General features: G+C 41.8%; 1 long non-coding RNA gene across 1 annotated transcript in view; it reads left to right on the top strand.

The window, feature by feature from the left end:
* The window catches only part of LOC148973716 (uncharacterized), a 99,763-nt gene that overhangs the window by 70,116 nt on the left and 3,130 nt on the right, over positions 1-26,517 (top strand). The gene's annotated exons all lie outside the window — the stretch shown is intronic.

The raw sequence follows: 26,517 nt of genomic DNA, 5'->3' as shown, positions 1-26,517 counted from the left end.
TTTTTTTGGGCGAAAAATTAAGTTTCTCCAATCTTCCCAAAACTCTGGATTCTGATAGAGGGCCATGAGACTTAGACCTGAGTGCAAAAATGGAGGCTCTAGCCCCTTCCAGAGCTGAGATATCGAAACTCATAAATTCGGCCCGAAAAAAAAAACGACAGTGGTACCCCTTACGTTTTTTTTTTTTGTGCGAAAAATTAAGTTTCTCCAATCTTCCCAAAACTCTGGATTCTGATAGAGGGCCATGAGACTTAGACCTGAGTGCAAAAATGGAGGCTCTAGCCCCTTCCAGAGCTGAGATATCGAAACTCAAAAATTCGGCCCGAAAAAAAAAACGACAGTGGTACCCCTTACGTTTTTTTTTTTTGGGCAAAAAATTAAGTTTCTCCAATCTTCCCAAAACTCTGGATTCTGATAGAGGGCCATGAGACTTAGACCTGAGTCCAAAAATGGAGGCTCTAGCCCCTTCCAGAGCTGAGATATCGAAACTCAAAAATTCAGCCCAAAAAAAAAAAACGACAGTGGTACCCCTTACGGTTTTTTTTTTTGGGCGAAAAATTAAGTTTCTCCAATCTTCCCAAAACTCTGGATTCTGATAGAGGGCCATGAGACTTAGACCTGAGTGCAAAAATGGAGGCTCTAGCCCCTTCCAGAGCTGAGATATCGAAACTCAAAAATTCGGCCGGAAAAAAAAACCAACAGTGGTACCCCTTACGTTTTTTTTTTTTTTGGCCAAAAATTAAGTTTCTCCAATCTTCCCAAAACTCTGGATTCTGATAGAGGGCCATGAGACTTAGACCTGAGTGCAAAAATGGAGGCTCTAGCCCCTTCCAGAGCTGAGATATCGAAACTCAAAAATTCGGCCCGAAAAAAAAAACGACAGTGGTACCCCTTACGTTTTTTTTTTTGGGTGAAAAATTTAATTTCTCCAATCTTCCCAAAACTCTGGATTCTGATAGAGGGCCATGAGACTTGGACCTGAGTGCAAAAATGGAGGCTCTAGCCCCTTCCAGAGCTGAGATATCGAAACTCAAAAATTCGGCCCGAAAAAAAAACGACAGTGGTACCCCTTACGTTTTTTTTTTGGGTGAAAAATTAAGTTTCTCCAATCTTCCCAAAACTCTGGATTCTGATAGAGGGCCATGAGACTTAGACCTGAGTGCAAAAATGGAGGCTCTAGCCCCTTCCAGAGCTGAGATATCGAAACTCAAAAATTCGGCCCGAAAAAAAAAAACGACAGTGGTACCCCTTACTTTTTTTTTTTGGGCGAAAAATTAAGTTTCTCCAATCTTCCCAAAACTCTGGATTCTGATAGAGGGCCATGAGACTTAGACCTGAGTGCAAAAATGGAGGCTCTAGCCCCTTCCAGAGCTGAGATATCGAAACTCAAAAATTCGGCCCGAAAAAAAAACGACAGTGGTACCCCTTACGTTTTTTTTTTTGTGCGAAAAATTAAGTTTCTTCAATCTTCCCAAAACTCTGGATTCTGATAGAGGGCCATGAGACTTAGACCTGAGTGCAAAAATGGAGGCTCTAGCCCCTTCCAGAGCTGAGATATCGAAACTCAAAAATGCGGCCCGAAAAAAAAAAACGACAGTGGTACCCCTTACTTTTTTTTTTTTTGGGCGAAAAATTAAGTTTCTCCAATCTTCCCAAAACTCTGGATTATGATAGAGGGCCATGAGACTTAGACCTGAGTGCAAAAATGGAGGCTCTAGCCCCTTCCAGAGCTGAGATATCGAAACTCAAAGATTCGGCCCGAAAAAAAAAAACGACAGTGGTACCCCTTACGTTTTTTTTTGGGGGGGTGAAAAATTAAGTTTCTCCAATCTTCCCAAAACTCTGGATTCTGATAGAGGGCCATGAGACTTAGACCTGAGTGCAAAAATGGAGGCTCTAGCCCCTTCCAGAGCTGAGAAGCTGAGATATCGAAACTCAAAAATTCGGCCCGAAAAAAAACAACAACAATGGTACCCCTTACTTTTTTTTTTTTGGGCGAAAAATTAAGTTTCTCCAATCTTCCCAAAACTCTGGATTCTGATAGAGGGCCATGAGACTTAGACCTGAGTGCAAAAATGGAGGCTCTAGCCCCTTCCAGAGCTGAGATATCGAAACTCAAAAATTCGGCCCGAAAAAAAAAACGACAGTGGTACCCCTTACGTTTTTTTTTTTGTGCGAAAAATTAAGTTTCTTCAATCTTCCCAAAACTCTGGATTCTGATAGAGGGCCATGAGACTTAGAACTGAGTGCAAAAATGGAGGCTCTAGCCCCTTCCAGAGCTGAGATATCGAAACTCAAAAATGCGGCCCGAAAAAAAAAAACGACAGTGGTACCCCTTACTTTTTTTTTTTTTGGGCGTAAAATTAAGTTTCTCCAATCTTCCCAAAACTCTGGATTCTGATAGAGGGCCATGAGACTTAGACCTGAGTGCAAAAATGGAGGCTCTAGCCCCTTCCAGAGCTGAGATATCGAAACTCAAAGATTCGGCCCGAAAAAAAAAACGACAGTGGTACCCCTTACGTTTTTTTTTTTGGGCGAAAAATTAAGTTTCTCCAATCTTCCCAAAACTCTGGATTCTGATAGAAGGCCATGAGACTTAGACCTGAGTGCAAAAATGGAGGCTCTAGCCCCTTCCAGAGCTGAGATATCGAAACTCAAAAATTCGGCCCGAAAAAAAAACGACAGTGGTACCCCTTACGTTTTTTTTTTTTGGGCGAAAAATTAAGTTTCTCCAATCTTCCCAAAACTCTGGATTATGATAGAGGGCCATGAGACTTAGACCTGAGTGCAAAAATGGAGGCTCTAGTCCCTTCCAGAGCTGAGATATCGAAACTCAAAGATTCGGCCCGAAAAAAAAAAACGACAGTGGTACCCCTTACGTTTTTTTTTGGGGGGGCGAAAAATTAAGTTTCTCCAATCTTCCCAAAACTCTGGATTCTGATAGAGGGCCATGAGACTTAGACCTGAGTGCAAAAATGGAGGCTCTAGCCCCTTCCAGAGCTGAGATATCGAAACTCAAAAATTCGGCCCGAAGAAAAACGACAGTGGTACCCCTTACGTTTTTTTTTTTTGGGCAAAAAATTAAGTTTCTCCAATCTTCCCAAAACTCTGGATTCTGATAGAGGGCCATGAGACTTAGACCTGAGTCCAAAAATGGAGGCTCTAGCCCCTTCCAGAGCTGAGATATCGAAACTCAAAAATTCAGCCCAAAAAAAAACGACAGTGGTACCCCTTACGTTTTTTTTTTGGGCGAAAAATTAAGTTTCTCCAATCTTCCCAAAACTCTGGATTCTGATAGAGGGCCATGAGACTTAGACCTGAGTGCAAAAATGGAGGCTCTAGCCCCTTCCAGAGCTGAGATATCGAAACTCAAAAATTCGGCCCGAAAAAAAAAACGACAGTGGTACCCCTTACGTTTTTTTGTTTTTGGCGAAAAATTAAGTTTCTCCAATCTTCCCAAAACTCTGGATTCTGATAGAGGGCCATGAGACTTAGACCTGAGTGCAAAAATGGAGGCTCTAGCCCCTTCCAGAGCTGAGATATCGAAACTTAAAAATTCGGCCCGAAAAAAAAACGACAGTGGTACCCCTTACGTTTTTTTTTTTTGGGCGAAAAATTAAGTTTCTCCAATCTTCCCAAAACTCTGGATTCTGATAGAGGGCCATGAGACTTAGACCTGAGTGCAAAAATGGAGGCTCTAGCCCCTTCCAGAGCTGAGATATCGAAACTCAAAGATTCGGCCCGAAAAAAAAAACGACAGTGGTACCCCTTACGTTTTTTTTTTTGGGGCGAAAAATTAAGTTTCTCCAATCTTCCCAAAACTCTGGATTCTGATAGAGGGCCATGAGACTTAGACCTGAGTGCAAAAATGGAGGCTCTAGCCCCTTCCAGAGCTGAGATATCGAAACTCAAAAATTCGGCCGGAAAAAAAAACCAACAGTGGTACCCCTTACGTTTTTTTTTTTTTTGGCCAAAAATTAAGTTTCTCCAATCTTCCCAAAACTCTGGATTCTGATAGAGGGCCATGAGACTTAGACCTGAGTGCAAAAATGGAGGCTCTAGCCCCTTCCAGAGCTGAGATATCGAAACTCAAAAATTCGGCCCGAAAAAAAAAACGACAGTGGTACCCCTTACGTTTTTTTTTTTGGGTGAAAAATTTAATTTCTCCAATCTTCCCAAAACTCTGGATTCTGATAGAGGGCCATGAGACTTGGACCTGAGTGCAAAAATGGAGGCTCTAGCCCCTTCCAGAGCTGAGATATCGAAACTCAAAAATTCGGCCCGAAAAAAAAACGACAGTGGTACCCCTTACGTTTTTTTTTTGGGTGAAAAATTAAGTTTCTCCAATCTTCCCAAAACTCTGGATTCTGATAGAGGGCCATGAGACTTAGACCTGAGTGCAAAAATGGAGGCTCTAGCCCCTTCCAGAGCTGAGATATCGAAACTCAAAAATTCGGCCCGAAAAAAAAAAACGACAGTGGTACCCCTTACTTTTTTTTTTTGGGCGAAAAATTAAGTTTCTCCAATCTTCCCAAAACTCTGGATTCTGATAGAGGGCCATGAGACTTAGACCTGAGTGCAAAAATGGAGGCTCTAGCCCCTTCCAGAGCTGAGATATCGAAACTCAAAAATTCGGCCCGAAAAAAAAACGACAGTGGTACCCCTTACGTTTTTTTTTTTGTGCGAAAAATTAAGTTTCTTCAATCTTCCCAAAACTCTGGATTCTGATAGAGGGCCATGAGACTTAGACCTGAGTGCAAAAATGGAGGCTCTAGCCCCTTCCAGAGCTGAGATATCGAAACTCAAAAATGCGGCCCGAAAAAAAAAAACGACAGTGGTACCCCTTACTTTTTTTTTTTTTGGGCGAAAAATTAAGTTTCTCCAATCTTCCCAAAACTCTGGATTATGATAGAGGGCCATGAGACTTAGACCTGAGTGCAAAAATGGAGGCTCTAGCCCCTTCCAGAGCTGAGATATCGAAACTCAAAGATTCGGCCCGAAAAAAAAAAACGACAGTGGTACCCCTTACGTTTTTTTTTGGGGGGGTGAAAAATTAAGTTTCTCCAATCTTCCCAAAACTCTGGATTCTGATAGAGGGCCATGAGACTTAGACCTGAGTGCAAAAATGGAGGCTCTAGCCCCTTCCAGAGCTGAGAAGCTGAGATATCGAAACTCAAAAATTCGGCCCGAAAAAAAACAACAACAATGGTACCCCTTACTTTTTTTTTTTTGGGCGAAAAATTAAGTTTCTCCAATCTTCCCAAAACTCTGGATTCTGATAGAGGGCCATGAGACTTAGACCTGAGTGCAAAAATGGAGGCTCTAGCCCCTTCCAGAGCTGAGATATCGAAACTCAAAAATGCGGCCCGAAAAAAAAAAACGACAGTGGTACCCCTTACTTTTTTTTTTTTTGGGCGTAAAATTAAGTTTCTCCAATCTTCCCAAAACTCTGGATTCTGATAGAGGGCCATGAGACTTAGACCTGAGTGCAAAAATGGAGGCTCTAGCCCCTTCCAGAGCTGAGATATCGAAACTCAAAGATTCGGCCCGAAAAAAAAAACGACAGTGGTACCCCTTACGTTTTTTTTTTTGGGCGAAAAATTAAGTTTCTCCAATCTTCCCAAAACTCTGGATTCTGATAGAAGGCCATGAGACTTAGACCTGAGTGCAAAAATGGAGGCTCTAGCCCCTTCCAGAGCTGAGATATCGAAACTCAAAAATTCGGCCCGAAAAAAAAACGACAGTGGTACCCCTTACGTTTTTTTTTTTTGGGCGAAAAATTAAGTTTCTCCAATCTTCCCAAAACTCTGGATTATGATAGAGGGCCATGAGACTTAGACCTGAGTGCAAAAATGGAGGCTCTAGTCCCTTCCAGAGCTGAGATATCGAAACTCAAAGATTCGGCCCGAAAAAAAAAAACGACAGTGGTACCCCTTACGTTTTTTTTGGGGGGGGCGAAAAATTAAGTTTCTCCAATCTTCCCAAAACTCTGGATTCTGATAGAGGGCCATGAGACTTAGACCTGAGTGCAAAAATGGAGGCTCTAGCCCCTTCCAGAGCTGAGATATCGAAACTCAAAAATTCGGCCCGAAGAAAAACGACAGTGGTACCCCTTACGTTTTTTTTTTTTGGGCAAAAAATTAAGTTTCTCCAATCTTCCCAAAACTCTGGATTCTGATAGAGGGCCATGAGACTTAGACCTGAGTCCAAAAATGGAGGCTCTAGCCCCTTCCAGAGCTGAGATATCGAAACTCAAAAATTCAGCCCAAAAAAAAACGACAGTGGTACCCCTTACGTTTTTTTTTTGGGCGAAAAATTAAGTTTCTCCAATCTTCCCAAAACTCTGGATTCTGATAGAGGGCCATGAGACTTAGACCTGAGTGCAAAAATGGAGGCTCTAGCCCCTTCCAGAGCTGAGATATCGAAACTCAAAAATTCGGCCCGAAAAAAAAAACGACAGTGGTACCCCTTACGTTTTTTTGTTTTTGGCGAAAAATTAAGTTTCTCCAATCTTCCCAAAACTCTGGATTCTGATAGAGGGCCATGAGACTTAGACCTGAGTGCAAAAATGGAGGCTCTAGCCCCTTCCAGAGCTGAGATATCGAAACTTAAAAATTCGGCCCGAAAAAAAAACGACAGTGGTACCCCTTACGTTTTTTTTTTTTGGGCGAAAAATTAAGTTTCTCCAATCTTCCCAAAACTCTGGATTCTGATAGAGGGCCATGAGACTTAGACCTGAGTGCAAAAATGGAGGCTCTAGCCCCTTCCAGAGCTGAGATATCGAAACTCAAAGATTCGGCCCGAAAAAAAAAACGACAGTGGTACCCCTTACGTTTTTTTTTTTGGGGCGAAAAATTAAGTTTCTCCAATCTTCCCAAAACTCTGGATTCTGATAGAGGGCCATGAGACTTAGACCTGAGTGCAAAAATGGAGGCTCTAGCCCCTTCCAGAGCTGAGATATCGAAACTCAAAAATTCGGCCCGAAAAAAAAAACGACAGTGGTACCCCTTACGTTTTTTTTTTTTTGGGCGAAAAATTAAGTTTCTCCAATCTTCCCAAAACTCTGGATTCTGATAGAGGGCCATGATACTTAGACCTGAGTGCAAAAATGGAGGCTCTAGCCCCTTCCAGAGCTGAGATATCGAAACTCAAAAATTCGGCCCGAAAAAAAAAAACGACAGTGGTACCCCTTACGTTTTTTTTTTTTGGGCGAAAAATTAAGTTTCTCCAATCTTCCCAAAACTCTGGATTCTGATAGAGGGCCATGAGACTTAGACCTGAGTCCAAAAATGGAGGCTCTAGCCCCTTCCAGAGCTGAGATATCGAAACTCAAAAATTCGGCCCGAAAAAAAAAAACGACAGTGGTACCCCTTACGTTTTTTTTTTTGGGCGAAAAATTAAGTTTCTCCAATCTTCCCAAAACTCTGGATTATGATAGAGAGCCATGAGACTTAGACCTGAGTGCAAAAATGGAGGCTCTAGCCCCTTCCAGAGCTGAGATATCGAAACTCAAAAATTCGGCCCGAAAAAAAAACGACAGTGGTACCCCTTACGTTTTTTTTTTTGGGCGAAAAATTAAGTTTCTCCAATCTTCCCAAAACTCTGGATTCTGATATAGGGCCATGAGACTTAGACCTGAGTGCAAAAATGGAGGCTCTAGCCCCTTCCAGAGCTGAGATATCGAAACTCAAAAATTCGGCCGGAAAAAAAACCCAACAGTGGTACCCCTTACGTTTTTTTTTTTTTTGGCCAAAAATTAAGTTTCTCCAATCTTCCCAAAACTCTGGATTCTGATAGAGGGCTATGAGACTTAGACCTGAGTGCAAAAATGGAGGCTCTAGCCCCTTCCAGAGCTGAGATATCGAAACTCAAAAATTCGGCCCGAAAAAAAAAACCACAGTGGTACCCCTTACGTTTTTTTTTTTGGGTGAAAAATTAAGTTTCTCCAATCTTCCCAAAACTCTGGATTCTGATAGAGGGCCATGAGACTTAGACCTGAGTGCAAAAATGGAGGCTCTAGCCCCTTCCAGAGCTGAGATATCGAAACTCAAAAATTCGGCCCGAAAAAAAAACGACAGTGGTACCCCTTACGTTTTTTTTTTGGGTGAAAAATTAAGTTTCTCCAATCTTCCCAAAACTCTGGATTCTGATAGAGGGCCATGAGACTTAGACCTGAGTGCAAAAATGGAGGCTCTAGCCCCTTCCAGAGCTGAGAAGCTGAGATATCGAAACTCAAAAATTCGGCCCGAAAAAAAAAAACAACAATGGTACCCCTTACTTTTTTTTTTTTGGGCGAAAAATTAAGTTTCTCCAATCTTCCCAAAACTCTGGATTATGATAGAGGGCCATGAGACTTAGACCTGAGTGCAAAAATGGAGGCTCTAGCCCCTTCCAGAGCTGAGATATCGAAACTCAAAAATTCGGCCCGAAAAAAAAAACGACAGTGGTACCCCTTACGTTTTTTTTTTTGTGCGAAAAATTAAGTTTCTTCAATCTTCCCAAAACTCTGGATTCTGATAGAGGGCCATGAGACTTAGAACTGAGTGCAAAAATGGAGGCTCTAGCCCCTTCCAGAGCTGAGATATCGAAACTCAAAAATGCGGCCCGAAAAAAAAAAACGACAGTGGTACCCCTTACTTTTTTTTTTTTTGGGCGTAAAATTAAGTTTCTCCAATCTTCCCAAAACTCTGGATTCTGATAGAGGGCCATGAGACTTAGACCTGAGTGCAAAAATGGAGGCTCTAGCCCCTTCCAGAGCTGAGATATCGAAACTCAAAGATTCGGCCCGAAAAAAAAAACGACAGTGGTACCCCTTACGTTTTTTTTTTTTGGGCGAAAAATTAAGTTTCTCCAATCTTCCCAAAACTCTGGATTCTGATAGAAGGCCATGAGACTTAGACCTGAGTGCAAAAATGGAGGCTCTAGCCCCTTCCAGAGCTGAGATATCGAAACTCAAAAATTCGGCCCGAAAAAAAAACGACAGTGGTACCCCTTACGTTTTTTTTTTTTGGGCGAAAAATTAAGTTTCTCCAATCTTCCCAAAACTCTGGATTATGATAGAGGGCCATGAGACTTAGACCTGAGTGCAAAAATGGAGGCTCTAGCCCCTTCCAGAGCTGAGATATCGAAACTCAAAGATTCGGCCCGAAAAAAAAAAACGACAGTGGTACCCCTTACGTTTTTTTTTGGGGGGGCGAAAAATTAAGTTTCTCCAATCTTCCCAAAACTCTGGATTCTGATAGAGGGCCATGAGACTTAGACCTGAGTGCAAAAATGGAGGCTCTAGCCCCTTCCAGAGCTGAGATATCGAAACTCAAAAATTCGGCCCGAAGAAAAACGACAGTGGTACCCCTTACGTTTTTTTTTTTTGGGCAAAAAATTAAGTTTCTCCAATCTTCCCAAAACTCTGGATTCTGATAGAGGGCCATGAGACTTAGACCTGAGTCCAAAAATGGAGGCTCTAGCCCCTTCCAGAGCTGAGATATCGAAACTCAAAAATTCAGCCCAAAAAAAAACGACAGTGGTACCCCTTACGTTTTTTTTTTGGGCGAAAAATTAAGTTTCTCCAATCTTCCCAAAACTCTGGATTCTGATAGAGGGCCGTGAGACTTAGACCTGAGTGCAAAAATGGAGGCTCTAGCCCCTTCCAGAGCTGAGATATCGAAACTCAAAAATTCGGCCCGAAAAAAAAACGACAGTGGTACCCCTTACGTTTTTTTTTTTGGGCGAAAAATTAAGTTTCTCCAATCTTCCCAAAACTCTGGATTCTGATAGAGGGCCATGAGACTTAGACCTGAGTGCAAAAATGGAGGCTCTAGCCCCTTCCAGAGCTGAGATATCGAAACTCAAAAATTCGGCCCGAAAAAAAAAACGACAGTGGTACCCCTTACGTTTTTTTGTTTTTGGCGAAAAATTAAGTTTCTCCAATCTTCCCAAAACTCTGGATTCTGATAGAGGGCCATGAGACTTAGACCTGAGTGCAAAAATGGAGGCTCTAGCCCCTTCCAGAGCTGAGATATCGAAACTTAAAAATTCGGCCCGAAAAAAAAACGACAGTGGTACCCCTTACGTTTTTTTTTTTGTGCGAAAAATTAAGTTTCTCCAATCTTCCCAAAACTCTGGATTCTGATAGAGGGCCATGAGACTTAGACCTGAGTGCAAAAATGGAGGCTCTAGCCCCTTCCAGAGCTGAGATATCGAAACTCAAAGATTCGGCCCGAAAAAAAAAACGACAGTGGTACCCCTTACGTTTTTTTTTTTTGGGCGAAAAATTAAGTTTCTCCAATCTTCCCAAAACTCTGGATTCTGATAGAGGGCCATGAGACTTAGACCTGAGTGCAAAAATGGAGGCTCTAGCCCCTTCCAGAGCTGAGATATCGAAACTCAAAAATTCGGCCCGAAAAAAAAAACGACAGTGGTACCCCTTACGTTTTTTTTTTTTGGGCGAAAAATTAAGTTTCTCCAATCTTCCCAAAACTCTGGATTCTGATAGAGGGCCATGATACTTAGACCTGAGTGCAAAAATGGAGGCTCTAGCCCCTTCCAGAGCTGAGATATCGAAACTCAAAAATTCGGCCCGAAAAAAAAAAACGACAGTGGTACCCCTTACGTTTTTTTTTTTTGGGCGAAAAATTAAGTTTCTCCAATCTTCCCAAAACTCTGGATTCTGATAGAGGGCCATGAGACTTAGACCTGAGTCCAAAAATGGAGGCTCTAGCCCCTTCCAGAGCTGAGATATCGAAACTCAAAAATTCGGCCCGAAAAAAAAAAACGACAGTGGTACCCCTTACGTTTTTTTTTTTGGGCGAAAAATTAAGTTTCTCCAATCTTCCCAAAACTCTGTATTATGATAGAGAGCCATGAGACTTAGACCTGAGTGCAAAAATGGAGGCTCTAGCCCCTTCCAGAGCTGAGATATCGAAACTCAAAAATTCGGCCCGAAAAAAAAACGACAGTGGTACCCCTTACGTTTTTTTTTTTGGGCGAAAAATTAAGTTTCTCCAATCTTCCCAAAACTCTGGATTCTGATATAGGGCCATGAGACTTAGACCTGAGTGCAAAAATGGAGGCTCTAGCCCCTTCCAGAGCTGAGATATCGAAACTCATAAATTCGGCCCGAAAAAAAAAAACGACAGTGGTACCCCTTACGTTTTTTTTTTGGGCGAAAAATTAAGTTTCTCCAATCTTCCCAAAACTCTGGATTCTGATAGAGGGCCATGAGACTTAGACCTGAGTGCAAAAATGGAGGCTCTAGCCCCTTCCAGAGCTGAGATATCGAAACTCAAAATTCGGCCCGAAAAAAAAAAAACGACAGTGGTACCCCTTACGTTTTTTTTTTTTTTTGGGGCGAAAAATTAAGTTTCTCCAATCTTCCCAAAACTCTGGATTCTGATAGAGGGCCATGAGACTTAGACCTGAGTGCAAAAATGGAGGCTCTAGCCCCTTCCAGAGCTGAGATATCGAAACTCAAAAATTCGGCCCGAAAAAAAAACGACAGTGGTACCCCTTACGTTTTTTTTTTTGGGCGAAAAATTAAGTTTCTCCAATCTTCCCAAAACTCTGGATTCTGATAGAGGGCCATGAGACTTAGACCTGAGTGCAAAAATAGAGGCTCTAGCCCCTTCCAGAGCTGAGATATCGAAACTCAAAAATGCGGCCCGAAAAAAAACCGACAGTGGTACCCCTTACGCTTTTTTTTTTTGGGCGAAAAATTAAGTTTCTCCAATCTTCCCAAAACTCTGGATTCTGATAGAGGGCCATGATACTTAGACCTGAGTGCAAAAATGGAGGCTCTAGCCCCTTCCAGAGCTGAGATATCGAAACTCAAAATTCGGCCCGAAAAAAAAAAAACGACAGTGGTACCCCTTACGTTTTTTGTTTTTTTTGGGGCGAAAAATTAAGTTTCTCCAATCTTCCCAAAACTCTGGATTATGATAGAGGGCCATGAGACTTAGACCTGAGTGCAAAAATGGAGGCTCTAGCCCCTTCCAGAGCTGAGATATCGAAACTCATAAATTCGGCCCGAAAAAAAACCGACAGTGGTACCCCTTACGTTTTTTTTTTGGGCGAAAAATTAAGTTTCTCCAATCTTCCCAAAACTCTGGATTCTGATAGAGGGCCATGAGACTTAGACCTGAGTGCAAAAATGGAGGCTCTAGCCCCTTCCAGAGCTGAGATATCGAAACTCATAAATTCGGCCCGAAAAAAAAAACGACAGTGGTACCCCTTACGTTTTTTTTTTTTGTGCGAAAAATTAAGTTTCTCCAATCTTCCCAAAACTCTGGATTCTGATAGAGGGCCATGAGACTTAGACCTGAGTGCAAAAATGGAGGCTCTAGCCCCTTCCAGAGCTGAGATATCGAAACTCAAAAATTCGGCCCGAAAAAAAAAACGACAGTGGTACCCCTTACGTTTTTTTTTTTTGGGCAAAAAATTAAGTTTCTCCAATCTTCCCAAAACTCTGGATTCTGATAGAGGGCCATGAGACTTAGACCTGAGTCCAAAAATGGAGGCTCTAGCCCCTTCCAGAGCTGAGATATCGAAACTCAAAAATTCAGCCCAAAAAAAAAAAACGACAGTGGTACCCCTTACGGTTTTTTTTTTTGGGCGAAAAATTAAGTTTCTCCAATCTTCCCAAAACTCTGGATTCTGATAGAGGGCCATGAGACTTAGACCTGAGTGCAAAAATGGAGGCTCTAGCCCCTTCCAGAGCTGAGATATCGAAACTCAAAAATTCGGCCGGAAAAAAAAACCAACAGTGGTACCCCTTACGTTTTTTTTTTTTTTGGCCAAAAATTAAGTTTCTCCAATCTTCCCAAAACTCTGGATTCTGATAGAGGGCCATGAGACTTAGACCTGAGTGCAAAAATGGAGGCTCTAGCCCCTTCCAGAGCTGAGATATCGAAACTCAAAAATTCGGCCCGAAAAAAAAAACGACAGTGGTACCCCTTACGTTTTTTTTTTTGGGTGAAAAATTTAATTTCTCCAATCTTCCCAAAACTCTGGATTCTGATAGAGGGCCATGAGACTTGGACCTGAGTGCAAAAATGGAGGCTCTAGCCCCTTCCAGAGCTGAGATATCGAAACTCAAAAATTCGGCCCGAAAAAAAAACGACAGTGGTACCCCTTACGTTTTTTTTTTGGGTGAAAAATTAAGTTTCTCCAATCTTCCCAAAACTCTGGATTCTGATAGAGGGCCATGAGACTTAGACCTGAGTGCAAAAATGGAGGCTCTAGCCCCTTCCAGAGCTGAGATATCGAAACTCAAAAATTCGGCCCGAAAAAAAAAAACGACAGTGGTACCCCTTACTTTTTTTTTTTGGGCGAAAAATTAAGTTTCTCCAATCTTCCCAAAACTCTGGATTCTGATAGAGGGCCATGAGACTTAGACCTGAGTGCAAAAATGGAGGCTCTAGCCCCTTCCAGAGCTGAGATATCGAAACTCAAAAATTCGGCCCGAAAAAAAAACGACAGTGGTACCCCTTACGTTTTTTTTTTTGTGCGAAAAATTAAGTTTCTTCAATCTTCCCAAAACTCTGGATTCTGATAGAGGGCCATGAGACTTAGACCTGAGTGCAAAAATGGAGGCTCTAGCCCCTTCCAGAGCTGAGATATCGAAACTCAAAAATGCGGCCCGAAAAAAAAAAACGACAGTGGTACCCCTTACTTTTTTTTTTTTTGGGCGAAAAATTAAGTTTCTCCAATCTTCCCAAAACTCTGGATTATGATAGAGGGCCATGAGACTTAGACCTGAGTGCAAAAATGGAGGCTCTAGCCCCTTCCAGAGCTGAGATATCGAAACTCAAAGATTCGGCCCGAAAAAAAAAAAACGACAGTGGTACCCCTTACGTTTTTTTTTGGGGGGGTGAAAAATTAAGTTTCTCCAATCTTCCCAAAACTCTGGATTCTGATAGAGGGCCATGAGACTTAGACCTGAGTGCAAAAATGGAGGCTCTAGCCCCTTCCAGAGCTGAGATATCGAAACTCAAAAATTCGGCCCGAAAAAAAACGACAGTGGTACCCCTTACGTTTTTTTTTTTTTGGGCAAAAAATTAAGTTTCTCCAATCTTCCCAAAACTCTGGATTCTGATAGAGGGCCATGAGACTTAGACCTGAGTCCAAAAATGGAGGCTCTAGCCCCTTCCAGAGCTGAGATATCGAAACTCAAAAATTCAGCCCAAAAAAAAACGACAGTGGTACCCCTTACGTTTTTTTTTTTGGGCGAAAAATTAAGTTTCTCCAATCTTCCCAAAACTCTGGATTCTGATAGAGGGCCGTGAGACTTAGACCTGAGTGCAAAAATGGAGGCTCTAGCCCCTTCCAGAGCTGAGATATCGAAACTCAAAAATTCGGCCCGAAAAAAAAACGACAGTGGTACCCCTTACGTTTTTTTTTTTGGGCGAAAAATTAAGTTTCTCCAATCTTCCCAAAACTCTGGATTCTGATAGAGGGCCATGAGACTTAGACCTGAGTGCAAAAATGGAGGCTCTAGCCCCTTCCAGAGCTGAGATATCGAAACTCAAAAATTCGGCCCGAAAAAAAAAACGACAGTGGTACCCCTTACGTTTTTTTGTTTTTGGCGAAAAATTAAGTTTCTCCAATCTTCCCAAAACTCTGGATTCTGATAGAGGGCCATGAGACTTAGACCTGAGTGCAAAAATGGAGGCTCTAGCCCCTTCCAGAGCTGAGATATCGAAACTTAAAAATTCGGCCCGAAAAAAAAACGACAGTGGTACCCCTTACGTTTTTTTTTTTGGGCGAAAAATTAAGTTTCTCCAATCTTCCCAAAACTCTGGATTCTGATAGAGGGCCATGAGACTTAGACCTGAGTGCAAAAATGGAGGCTCTAGCCCCTTCCAGAGCTGAGATATCGAAACTCAAAAATTCGGCCCGAAAAAAAAAAACGACAGTGGTACCCCTTACGTTTTTTTTTTTGGGCGAAAAATTACGTTTCTCCAATCTTCCCAAAACTCTGGATTCTGATAGAGGGCCATGATACTTAGACCTGAGTGCAAAAATGGAGGCTCTAGCCCCTTCCAGAGCTGAGATATCGAAACTCAAAAATTCGGCCCGAAAAAAAAAAACGACAGTGGTACCCCTTACGTTTTTTTTTTTTTGGGCGAAAAATTAAGTTTCTCCAATCTTCCCAAAACTCTGGATTCTGATAGAGGGCCATGAGACTTAGACCTGAGTCCAAAAATGGAGGCTCTAGCCCCTTCCAGAGCTGAGATATCGAAACTCAAAAATTCGGCCCGAAAAAAAAAACGACAGTGGTACCCCTTACGTTTTTTTTTTTGGGCGAAAAATTAAGTTTCTCCAATCTTCCCAAAACTCTGGATTATGATAGAGGGCCATGAGACTTAGACCTGAGTGCAAAAATGGAGGCTCTAGCCCCTTCCAGAGCTGAGATATCGAAACTCAAAAATTCGGCCCGAAAAAAAAACGACAGTGGTACCCCTTACGTTTTTTTTTTGGGGCGAAAAATTAAGCTTCTCCAATCTTCCCAAAACTCTGGATTCTGATATAGGGCCATGAGACTTAGACCTGAGTGCAAAAATGGAGGCTCTAGCCCCTTCCAGAGCTGAGATATCGAAACTCAAATATTCGGCCCGAAAAAAAAAACGACAGTGGTACCCCTTACGTTTTTTTTTTGGGCGAAAAATTAAGTTTCTCCAATCTTCCCAAAACTCTGGATTCTGATAGAGGGCCATGAGACTTAGACCTGAGTCCAAAAATGGAGGCTCTAGCCCCTTCCAGAGCTGAGATATCGAAACTCATAAATTCGGCCCGAAAAAAAAAAACGACAGTGGTACCCCTTACGTTTTTTTTTTTGGGCGAAAAATTAAGTTTCTCCAATCTTCCCAAAACTCTGGATTCTGATAGAGGGCCATGAGACTTAGACCTGAGTGCAAAAATGGAGGCTCTAGCCCCTTCCAGAGCTGAGATATCGAAACTCAAAAATTCGGCCGGAAAAAAAAACCAACAGTGGTACCCCTTACGTTTTTTTTTTTTTTGGCCAAAAATTAAGTTTCTCCAATCTTCCCAAAACTCTGGATTCTGATAGAGGGCCATGAGACTTAGACCTGAGTGCAAAAATGGAGGCTCTAGCCCCTTCCAGAGCTGAGATATCGAAACTCATAAATTCGGCCCGAAAAAAAAAACGACAGTGGTACCCCTTACGGTTTTTTTTTTTTTTGGGCGAAAAATTAAGTTTCTCCAATCTTCCCAAAACTCTGGATTCTGATAGAGGGCCATGAGACTTAGACCTGAGTGCAAAAATGGAGGCTCTAGCCCCTTCCAGAGCTGAGATATCGAAACTCAAAAATTCGGCCCGAAAAAAAAAAACGACAGTGGTACCCCTTACGTTTTTTTTTTTTTTTGGCCAAAAATTAAGTTTCTCCAATCTTCCCAAAACTCTGGATTCTGATAGAGGGCCATGAGACTTAGACCTGAGTGCAAAAATGGAGGCTCTAGCCCCTTCCAGAGCTGAGATATCGAAACTCAAAAATTCGGCCGGAAAAAAAAACCAACAGTGGTACCCCTTACGTTTTTTTTTTTTGGGTGAAAAATTAAGTTTCTCCAATCTTCCCAAAACTCTGGATTCTGATAGAGGGCCATGAGACTTAGACCTGAGTGCAAAAATGGAGGCTCTAGCCCCTTCCAGAGCTGAGATATCGAAACTCAAAAATTCGGCCCGAAAAAAAAACGACAGTGGTACCCCTTACGTTTTTTTTTTGGGTGAAAAATTAAGTTTCTCCAATCTTCCCAAAACTCTGGATTCTGATAGAGGGCCATGAGACTTAGACCTGAGTGCAAAAATGGAGGCTCTAGCCCCTTCCAGAGCTGAGATATCGAAACTCAAAAATTCGGCCCGAAAAAAAAAAACGCCAGTGGTACCCCTTACTTTTTTTTTTGGGGCGAAAAATTAAGTTTCTCCAATCTTCCCAAAACTCTGGATTCTGATAGAGGGCCATGAGACTTAGACCTGAGTGCAAAAATGGAGGCTCTAGCCCCTTCCAGAGCTGAGATATCGAAACTCAAAAATTCGGCCCGAAAAAAAAACCGACAGTGGTACCCCTTACGTTTTTTTTTTTGGGCGAAAAATTAAGTTTCTTCAATCTTCCCAAAACTCTGGATTCTGATAGAGGGCCATGACACTTAGACCTGAGTCCAAAAATGGAGGCTCTAGCCCCTTCCAGAGCTGAGATATCGAAACTCATAAATTCGGCCCGAAAAAAAAAAACGACAGTGGTACCCCTTACGTTTTTTTTTTTGGGCGAAAAATTAAGTTTCTCCAATCTTCCCAAAACTCTGGATTCTGATAGAGGGCCATGGGACTTAGACCTGAGTGCAAAAATGGAGGCTCTAGCCCCTTCCAGAGCTGAGATATCGAAACTCAAAATTCGGCCCGAAAAAAAAAAAACGACAGTGGTACCCCTTACGTTTTTTTTTTTGGGCGAAAAATTAAGTTTCTCCAATCTTCCCAAAACTCTGGATTCTGATAGAGGGCCATGAGACTTAGACCTGAGTGCAAAAATGGAGGCTCTAGCCCCTTCCAGAGCTGAGATATCGAAACTCAAAAATGCGGCCCGAAAAAAACCCGACAGTGGTACCCCTTACGTTTTTTTTTTTTGGGCGAAAAATTAAGTTTCTCCAATCTTCCCAAAACTCTGGATTCTGATAGAGGGCCATGAGACTTAGACCTGAGTGCAAAAATGGAGGCTCTAGCCCCTTCCAGAGCTGAGATATCGAAACTCATAAATTCGGCCCGAAAAAAAAAAACGACAGTGGTACCCCTTACGTTTTTTTTTTTTGGGCGAAAAATTAAGTTTCTCCAATCTTCCGAAAACTCTGGATTCTGATAGAGGGCCATGGGACTTAGACCTGAGTGCAAAAATGGAGGCTCTAGCCCCTTCCAGAGCTGAGATATCGAAACTCAAAATTCGGCCCGAAAAAAAAAAACGACAGTGGTACCCCTTACGTTTTTTTTTTTTGGGGCGAAAAATTAAGTTTCTCCAATCTTCCCAAAACTCTGGATTCTGATAGAGGGCCATGAGACTTAGACCTGAGTGCAAAAATGGAGGCTCTAGCCCCTTCCAGAGCTGAGATATCGAAACTCAAAGATTCGGCCCGAAAAAAAAAACGACAGTGGTACCCCTTACGTTTTTTTTTTTGGGCGAAAAATTAAGTTTCTCCAATCTTCCCAAAACTCTGGATTCTGATAGAAGGCCATGAGACTTAGACCTGAGTGCAAAAATGGAGGCTCTAGCCCCTTCCAGAGCTGAGATATCGAAACTCAAAAATTCGGCCCGAAAAAAAAACGACAGTGGTACCCCTTACGTTTTTTTTTTTGGGCGAAAAATTAAGTTTCTCCAATCTTCCCAAAACTCTGGATTATGATAGAGGGCCATGAGACTTAGACCTGAGTGCAAAAATGGAGGCTTTAGCCCCTTCCAGAGCTGAGATATCGAAACTCAAAGATTCGGCCCGAAAAAAAAAAACGACAGTGGTACCCCTTACGTTTTTTTTTTTGGGGGCGAAAAATTAAGTTTCTCCAATCTTCCCAAAACTCTGGATTCTGATAGAGGGCCATGAGACTTAGACCTGAGTGCAAAAATGGAGGCTCTAGCCCCTTCCAGAGCTGAGATATCGAAACTCAAAAATTCGGCCCGAAAAAAAACGACAGTGGTACCCCTTACGTTTTTTTTTTTGGGCAAAAAATTAAGTTTCTCCAATCTTCCCAAAACTCTGGATTCTGATAGAGGGCCATGAGACTTAGACCTGAGTGCAAAAATGGAGGCTCTAGCCCCTTCCAGAGCTGAGATATCGAAACTCAAAGATTCGGCCCGAAAAAAAAAACGACAGTGGTACCCCTTACGTTTTTTTTTTTGGGCGAAAAATTAAGTTTCTCCAATCTTCCCAAAACTCTGGATTCTGATAGAAGGCCATGAGACTTAGACCTGAGTGCAAAAATGGAGGCTCTAGCCCCTTCCAGAGCTGAGATATCGAAACTCAAAAATTCGGCCCGAAAAAAAAACGACAGTGGTACCCCTTACGTTTTTTTTTTGGGCGAAAAATTAAGTTTCTTCAATCTTCCCAAAACTCTGGATTATGATAGAGGGCCATGAGACTTAGACCTGAGTGCAAAAATGGAGGCTCTAGCCCCTTCCAGAGCTGAGATATCGAAACTCAAAGATTCGGCCCGAAAAAAAAAAACGACAGTGGTACCCCTTACGTTTTTTTTTTGGGGGGCGAAAAATTAAGTTTCTCCAATCTTCCCAAAACTCTGGATTCTGATAAAGGGCCATGAAACTTAGACCTGAGTGCAAAAATGGAGGCTCTAGCCCCTTCCAGAGCTGAGATATCGAAACTCAAAAATTCGGCCCGAAAAAAAACGACAGTGGTACCCCTTACGTTTTTTTTTTTTGGGCAAAAAATTAAGTTTCTCCAATCTTCCCAAAACTCTGGATTCTGATAGAGGGCCATGAGACTTAGACCTGAGTCCAAAAATGGAGGCTCTAGCCCCTTCCAGAGCTGAGATATCGAAACTCAAAAATTCAGCCCAAAAAAAAACGACAGTGGTACCCCTTACGTTTTTTTTTTTGGGCGAAAAATTAAGTTTCTCCAATCTTCCCAAAACTCTGGATTCTGATAGAGGGCCGTGAGACTTAGACCTGAGTGCAAAAATGGAGGCTCTAGCCCCTTCCAGAGCTGAGATATCGAAACTCAAAAATTCGGCCCGAAAAAAAAAACGACAGTGGTACCCCTTACGTTTTTTTTTTTTGGGCGAAAAATTAAGTTTCTCCAATCTTCCCAAAACTCTGGATTCTGATAGAGTGCCATGAGACTTAGACCTGAGTGCAAAAATGGAGGCTCTAGCCCCTTCCAGAGCTGAGATATCGAAACTCAAAAATTCGGCCCGAAAAAAAAAACGACAGTGGTACCCCTTACGTTTTTTTTTTTTTGGGCGAAAAATTAAGTTTCTCCAATCTTCCCAAAACTCTGGATTCTTATAGAGGGCCATGAGACTTAGACCTGAGTCCAAAAATGGAGGCTCTAGCCCCTTCCAGAGCTGAGATATCGAAACTCAAAAATTCAGCCCAAAAAAAAACGACAGTGGTACCCCTTACGTTTTTTTTTTTGGGCGAAAAATTAAGTTTCTCCAATCTTCCCAAAACTCTGGATTCTGATAGAGGGCCGTGAGACTTAGACCTGAGTGCAAAAATGGAGGCTCTAGCCCCTTCCAGAGCTGAGATATCGAAACTCAAAAATTCGGCCCGAAAAAAAAACGACAGTGGTACCCCTTACGTTTTTTTTTTTTGGGCGAAAAATTAAGTTTCTCCAATCTTCCCAAAACTCTGGATTCTGATAGAGGGCCATGAGACTTAGACCTGAGTGCAAAAATGGAGGCTCTAGCCCCTTCCAGAGCTGAGATATCGAAACTCAAAAATTCGGCCCGAAAAAAAAAACGACAGTGGTACCCCTTACGTTTTTTTGTTTTTGGCGAAAAATTAAGTTTCTCCAATCTTCCCAAAACTCTGGATTCTGATAGAGGGCCATGAGACTTAGACCTGAGTGCAAAAATGGAGGCTCTAGCCCCTTCCAGAGCTGAGATATCGAAACTTAAAAATTCGGCCCGAAAAAAAAACGACAGTGGTACCCCTTACGTTTTTTTTTTTTGGGCGAAAAATTAAGTTTCTCCAATCTTCCCAAAACTCTGGATTCTGATAGAGGGCCATGAGACTTAGACCTGAGTGCAAAAATGGAGGCTCTAGCCCCTTCCAGAGCTGAGATATCGAAACTCAAAGATTCGGCCCGAAAAAAAAACGACAGTGGTACCCCTTACGTTTTTTTTTTTTGGGCGAAAAATTAAGTTTCTCCAATCTTCCCAAAACTCTGGATTCTGATAGAGGGTCATGAGACTTAGACCTGAGTGCAAAAATGGAGGCTCTAGCCCCTTCCAGAGCTGAGATATCGAAACTCAAAAATTCAGCCCAAAAAAAAAAACGACAGTGGTACCCCTTACGTTTTTTTTTGGGCGAAAAATTAAGTTTCTCCAATCTTCCCAAAACTCTGGATTCTGATAGAGGGCCATGAGACTTAGACCTGAGTGCAAAAATGGAGGCTCTAGCCCCTTCCAGAGCTGAGATATCGAAACTCAAAAATTCGGCCGGAAAAAAAAACCAACAGTGGTACCCCTTACGTTTTTTTTTTTTTTGGCCAAAAATTAAGTTTCTCCAATCTTCCCAAAACTCTGGATTCTGATAGAGGGCCATGAGACTTAGACCTGAGTGCAAAAATGGAGGCTCTAGCCCCTTCCAGAGCTGAGATATCGAAACTCAAAAATTCGGCCCGAAAAAAAACCGACAGTGGTACCCCTTACGTTTTTTTTTTGGGCGAAAAATTAAGTTTCTCCAATCTTCCCAAAACTCTGGATTCTGATAGAGGGCCATGAGACTTAGACCTGAGTGCAAAAATGGAGGCTCTAGCCCCTTCCAGAGCTGAGATATCGAAACTCATAAATTCGGCCCGAAAAAAAAAACGACAGTGGTACCCCTTACGTTTTTTTTTTTTTGGGCGAAAAATTAAGTTTCTCCAATCTTCCCAAAACTCTGGATTCTGATAGAGGGCCATGAGACTTAGACCTGAGTGCAAAAATGGAGGCTCTAGCCCCTTCCAGAGCTGAGATATCGAAACTCAAAAATTCGGCCCGAAAAAAAAACGACAGTGGTACCCCTTACGTTTTTTTTTTTGGGCGAAAAATTAAGTTTCTCCAATCTTCCCAAAACTCTGGATTCTGATAGAGGGCCGTGAGACTTAGACCTGAGTGCAAAAATGGAGGCTCTAGCCCCTTCCAGAGCTGAGATATCGAAACTCAAAAATTCGGCCCGAAAAAAAAACGACAGTGGTACCCCTTACGTTTTTTTTTTTTGGGCGAAAAATTAAGTTTCTCCAATCTTCCCAAAACTCTGGATTCTGATAGAGGGCCATGAGACTTAGACCTGAGTGCAAAAATGGAGGCTCTAGCCCCTTCCAGAGCTGAGATATCGAAACTCAAAAATTCGGCCCGAAAAAAAAAACGACAGTGGTACCCCTTACGTTTTTTTGTTTTTGGCGAAAAATTAAGTTTCTCCAATCTTCCCAAAACTCTGGATTCTGATAGAGGGCCATGAGACTTAGACCTGAGTGCAAAAATGGAGGCTCTAGCCCCTTCCAGAGCTGAGATATCGAAACTTAAAAATTCGGCCCGAAAAAAAAAACGACAGTGGTACCCCTTACGTTTTTTTTTTTTGGGCGAAAAATTAAGTTTCTCCAATCTTCCCAAAACTCTGGATTCTGATAGAGGGCCATGAGACTTAGACCTGAGTGCAAAAATGGAGGCTCTAGCCCCTTCCAGAGCTGAGATATCGAAACTCAAAGATTCGGCCCGAAAAAAAAACGACAGTGGTACCCCTTACGTTTTTTTTTTTTGGGCGAAAAATTAAGTTTCTCCAATCTTCCCAAAACTCTGGATTCTGATAGAGGGTCATGAGACTTAGACCTGAGTGCAAAAATGGAGGCTCTAGCCCCTTCCAGAGCTGAGATATCGAAACTCAAAAATTCAGCCCAAAAAAAAAAACGACAGTGGTACCCCTTACGTTTTTTTTTGGGCGAAAAATTAAGTTTCTCCAATCTTCCCAAAACTCTGGATTCTGATAGAGGGCCATGAGACTTAGACCTGAGTGCAAAAATGGAGGCTCTAGCCCCTTCCAGAGCTGAGATATCGAAACTCAAAAATTCGGCCGGAAAAAAAAACCAACAGTGGTACCCCTTACGTTTTTTTTTTTTTTGGCCAAAAATTAAGTTTCTCCAATCTTCCCAAAACTCTGGATTCTGATAGAGGGCCATGAGACTTAGACCTGAGTGCAAAAATGGAGGCTCTAGCCCCTTCCAGAGCTGAGATATCGAAACTCAAAAATTCGGCCCGAAAAAAAACCGACAGTGGTACCCCTTACGTTTTTTTTTTGGGCGAAAAATTAAGTTTCTCCAATCTTCCCAAAACTCTGGATTCTGATAGAGGGCCATGAGACTTAGACCTGAGTGCAAAAATGGAGGCTCTAGCCCCTTCCAGAGCTGAGATATCGAAACTCATAAATTCGGCCCGAAAAAAAAAACGACAGTGGTACCCCTTACGTTTTTTTTTTTTTGGGCGAAAAATTAAGTTTCTCCAATCTTCCCAAAACTCTGGATTCTGATAGAGGGCCATGAGACTTAGACCTGAGTGCAAAAATGGAGGCTCTAGCCCCTTCCAGAGCTGAGATATCGAAACTCAAAAATTCGGCCCGAAAAAAAAACGACAGTGGTACCCCTTACGTTTTTTTTTTTGGGCAAAAAATTAAGTTTCTCCAATCTTCCCAAAACTCTGGATTCTGATAGAGGGCCATGAGACTTAGACCTGAGTCCAAAAATGGAGGCTCTAGCCCCTTCCAGAGCTGAGATATCGAAACTCAAAAATTCAGCCCAAAAAAAAAAAAACGACAGTGGTACCCCTTACGTTTTTTTTTTTGGGCGAAAAATTAAGTTTCTCCAATCTTCCCAAAACTCTGGATTCTGATAGAGGGCCATGAGACTTAGACCTGAGTGCAAAAATGGAGGCTCTAGCCCCTTCCAGAGCTGAGATATCGAAACTCAAAAATTCGTCCGGAAAAAAAAACCAAGAGTGGTACCCCTTACGTTTTTTTTTTTTTGGGCCAAAAATTAAGTTTCTCCAATCTTCCCAAAACTCTGGATTCTGATAGAGGGCCATGAGACTTAGACCTGAGTGCAAAAATGGAGGCTCTAGCCCCTTCCAGAGCTGAGATATCGAAACTCAAAAATTCGGCCCGAAAAAAAAACGACAGTGGTACCCCTTACGTTTTTTTTTTTGGGTGAAAAATTAAGTTTCTCCAATCTTCCCAAAACTCTGGATTCTGATAGAGGGCCATGAGACTTAGACCTGAGTGCAAAAATGGAGGCTCTAGCCCCTTCCAGAGCTGAGATATCGAAACTCAAAAATTCGGCCCGAAAAAAAAACGACAGTGGTACCCCTTACGTTTTTTTTTTTGGGTGAAAAATTAAGTTTCTCCAATCTTCCCAAAACTCTGGATTCTGATAGAGGGCCATGAGACTTAGACCTGAGTGCAAAAATGGAGGCTCTAGCCCCTTCCAGAGCTGAGATATCGAAACTCAAAAATTCGGCCCGAAAAAAAAAAACGACAGTGGTACCCCTTACTTTTTTTTTTTTTGGGCGAAAAATTAAGTTTCTCCAATCTTCCCAAAACTCTGGATTCTGATAGAGGGCCATGAGACTTAGACCTGAGTGCAAAAATGGAGGCTCTAGCCCCTTCCAGAGCTGAGATATCGAAACTCAAAAATTCGGCCTGAAAAAAAAAACGACAGTGGTACCCCTTACGTTTTTTTTTTGGGCGAAAAATTAAGTTTCTTCAATCTTCCCAAAACTCTGGATTCTGATAGAGGGCCATGAGACTTAGACCTGAGTGCAAAAATGGAGGCTCTAGCCCCTTCCAGAGCTGAGATATCGAAACTCAAAAATGCGGCCCGAAAAAAAAAAACGACAGTGGTACCCCTTACTTTTTTTTTTTTTGGGCGAAAAATTAAGTTTCTCCAATCTTCCCAAAACTCTGGATTCTGATAGAGGGCCATGAGACTTAGACCTGAGTGCAAAAATGGAGGCTCTAGCCCCTTCCAGAGCTGAGATATCGAAACTCAAAAATTCGGCCCGAAAAAAAAAATGACAGTGGTACCCCTTACGTTTTTTTTTTTGGGCGAAAAATTAAGTTTCTCCAATCTTCCCAAAACTCTGGATTCTGATAGAGGGCCATGAGACTTAGACCTGAGTGCAAAAATGGAGGCTCTAGCCCCTTCCAGAGCTGAGATATCGAAACTCAAAAATTCGGCCCGAAAAAAAAACGACAGTGGTACCCCTTACGTTTTTTTTTTGGGCGAAAAATTAAGTTTCTCCAATCTTCCCAAAACTCTGGATTCTGATAGAGGGCCATGAGACTTAGACCTGAGTGCAAAAATGGAGGCTCTAGCCCCTTCCAGAGCTGAGATATCGAAACTCATAAATTCGGCCCGAAAAAAAAAAACGACAGTGGTACCCCTTACGTTTTTTTTTTTTGGGCGAAAAATTAAGTTTCTCCAATCTTCCCAAAACTCTGGATTCTGATAGAGGGCCATGAGACTTAGACCTGAGTGCAAAAATGGAGGCTCTAGCCCCTTCCAGAGCTGAGATATCGAAACTCAAAATTCGGCCCGAAAAAAAAAAACGACAGTGGTACCCCTTACGTTTTGTTTTTTTTGGGGCGAAAAATTAAGTTTCTCCAATCTTCCCAAAACTCTGGATTCTGATAGAGGGCCATGAGACTTAGACCTGAGAGCAAAAATGGAGGCTCTAGACCCTTCCAGAGCTGAGATATCGAAACTCAAAATTTCGAACCGAAAAAAAAAAAACGACAGTGGTACCCCTTACGGGGTTTTTTTGGGGCGAAAAATTAAGGTTCTCCAATCTTCTCAAAACTCTGGATTCTGATACAGGGCCATGAGACTTAAACCTGACTGCAAAAATGGAGGCTCTAATCCCTTCCAGAGCTGAGATATTGAAACTCAAAAATTCGACCCAAAAAAAAAAAACGACAGTGGCACCCCTTACGTTTTTTTTTTTGGGCGAAAAATTAAGTTTCTCCAATCTTCTCAAAACTCTGGATTCTGATAGAGGGTCATGAGACTTAGACCTGAGTGCAAAAATGGAGACTCTAGACCCTTCTAGAGCTAAGATATCGAAACTGAAAAATTCGACCCGAAAAAAAAAAACGACAGTGGTACCCCTTTCGTGTTTTTTTTTTTTCGGGTGAAAAATTAAGTTTCTCCAATCTTCTCAAAACTCTGGATTCTGATAGAGGGCCATGAGACTTAAACATCAGTGCAAAAATGGAGAACAGCCTAGAACAGCCTACAAAGAAAAACAGAGACAAACAAACCGGACACCTGATCAAACAAACCGGACACCTGATTTAAATTTAAAGATCCCGCGAGACCACAAGCTTTTATGACATTTAAAGTTTTAAAAGACCATGACCTTAGCGAAATGTGAAGCCAAATTATATTTATACATTTATATTTATACATACATTTATACAACTATTTATAGCTTAGAAAAAAAACTACTTTTTTACAGCAATGTTGTTATCCTACACAATTTGTAGGACACTAATCAAAAAGGCAAATTTGTAATATTGATCATACAAGCTCTCTTTGTAAAAAAATATTATTTTTTTTACTTTCAAGATTCACAATACTCTCTTTGGAACATATGCTCAAAATCATACAGGAGAACAATATTGCGAAATTTCAGAATATTCCAAATTATTATTTTTTAATAAAAAGCATTTTCCTTGTGGTCTCAGACTTTGGATCCCACAGATTTGATGTCTGTATATGAGACATGTGGCTTAAATAGGTGAAATAAATAAACACAGA

This window comes from Pimephales promelas, chromosome 14, assembly GCF_988280905.1.
Source record: "Pimephales promelas chromosome 14, fPimPro1.hap1.1, whole genome shotgun sequence".
NCBI classification, from domain to species: domain Eukaryota; kingdom Metazoa; phylum Chordata; class Actinopteri; order Cypriniformes; family Leuciscidae; genus Pimephales; species Pimephales promelas.
Note: the sequence above shows the minus strand (reverse complement) of the source record. Positions and strands in the feature narration are given on the sequence as shown.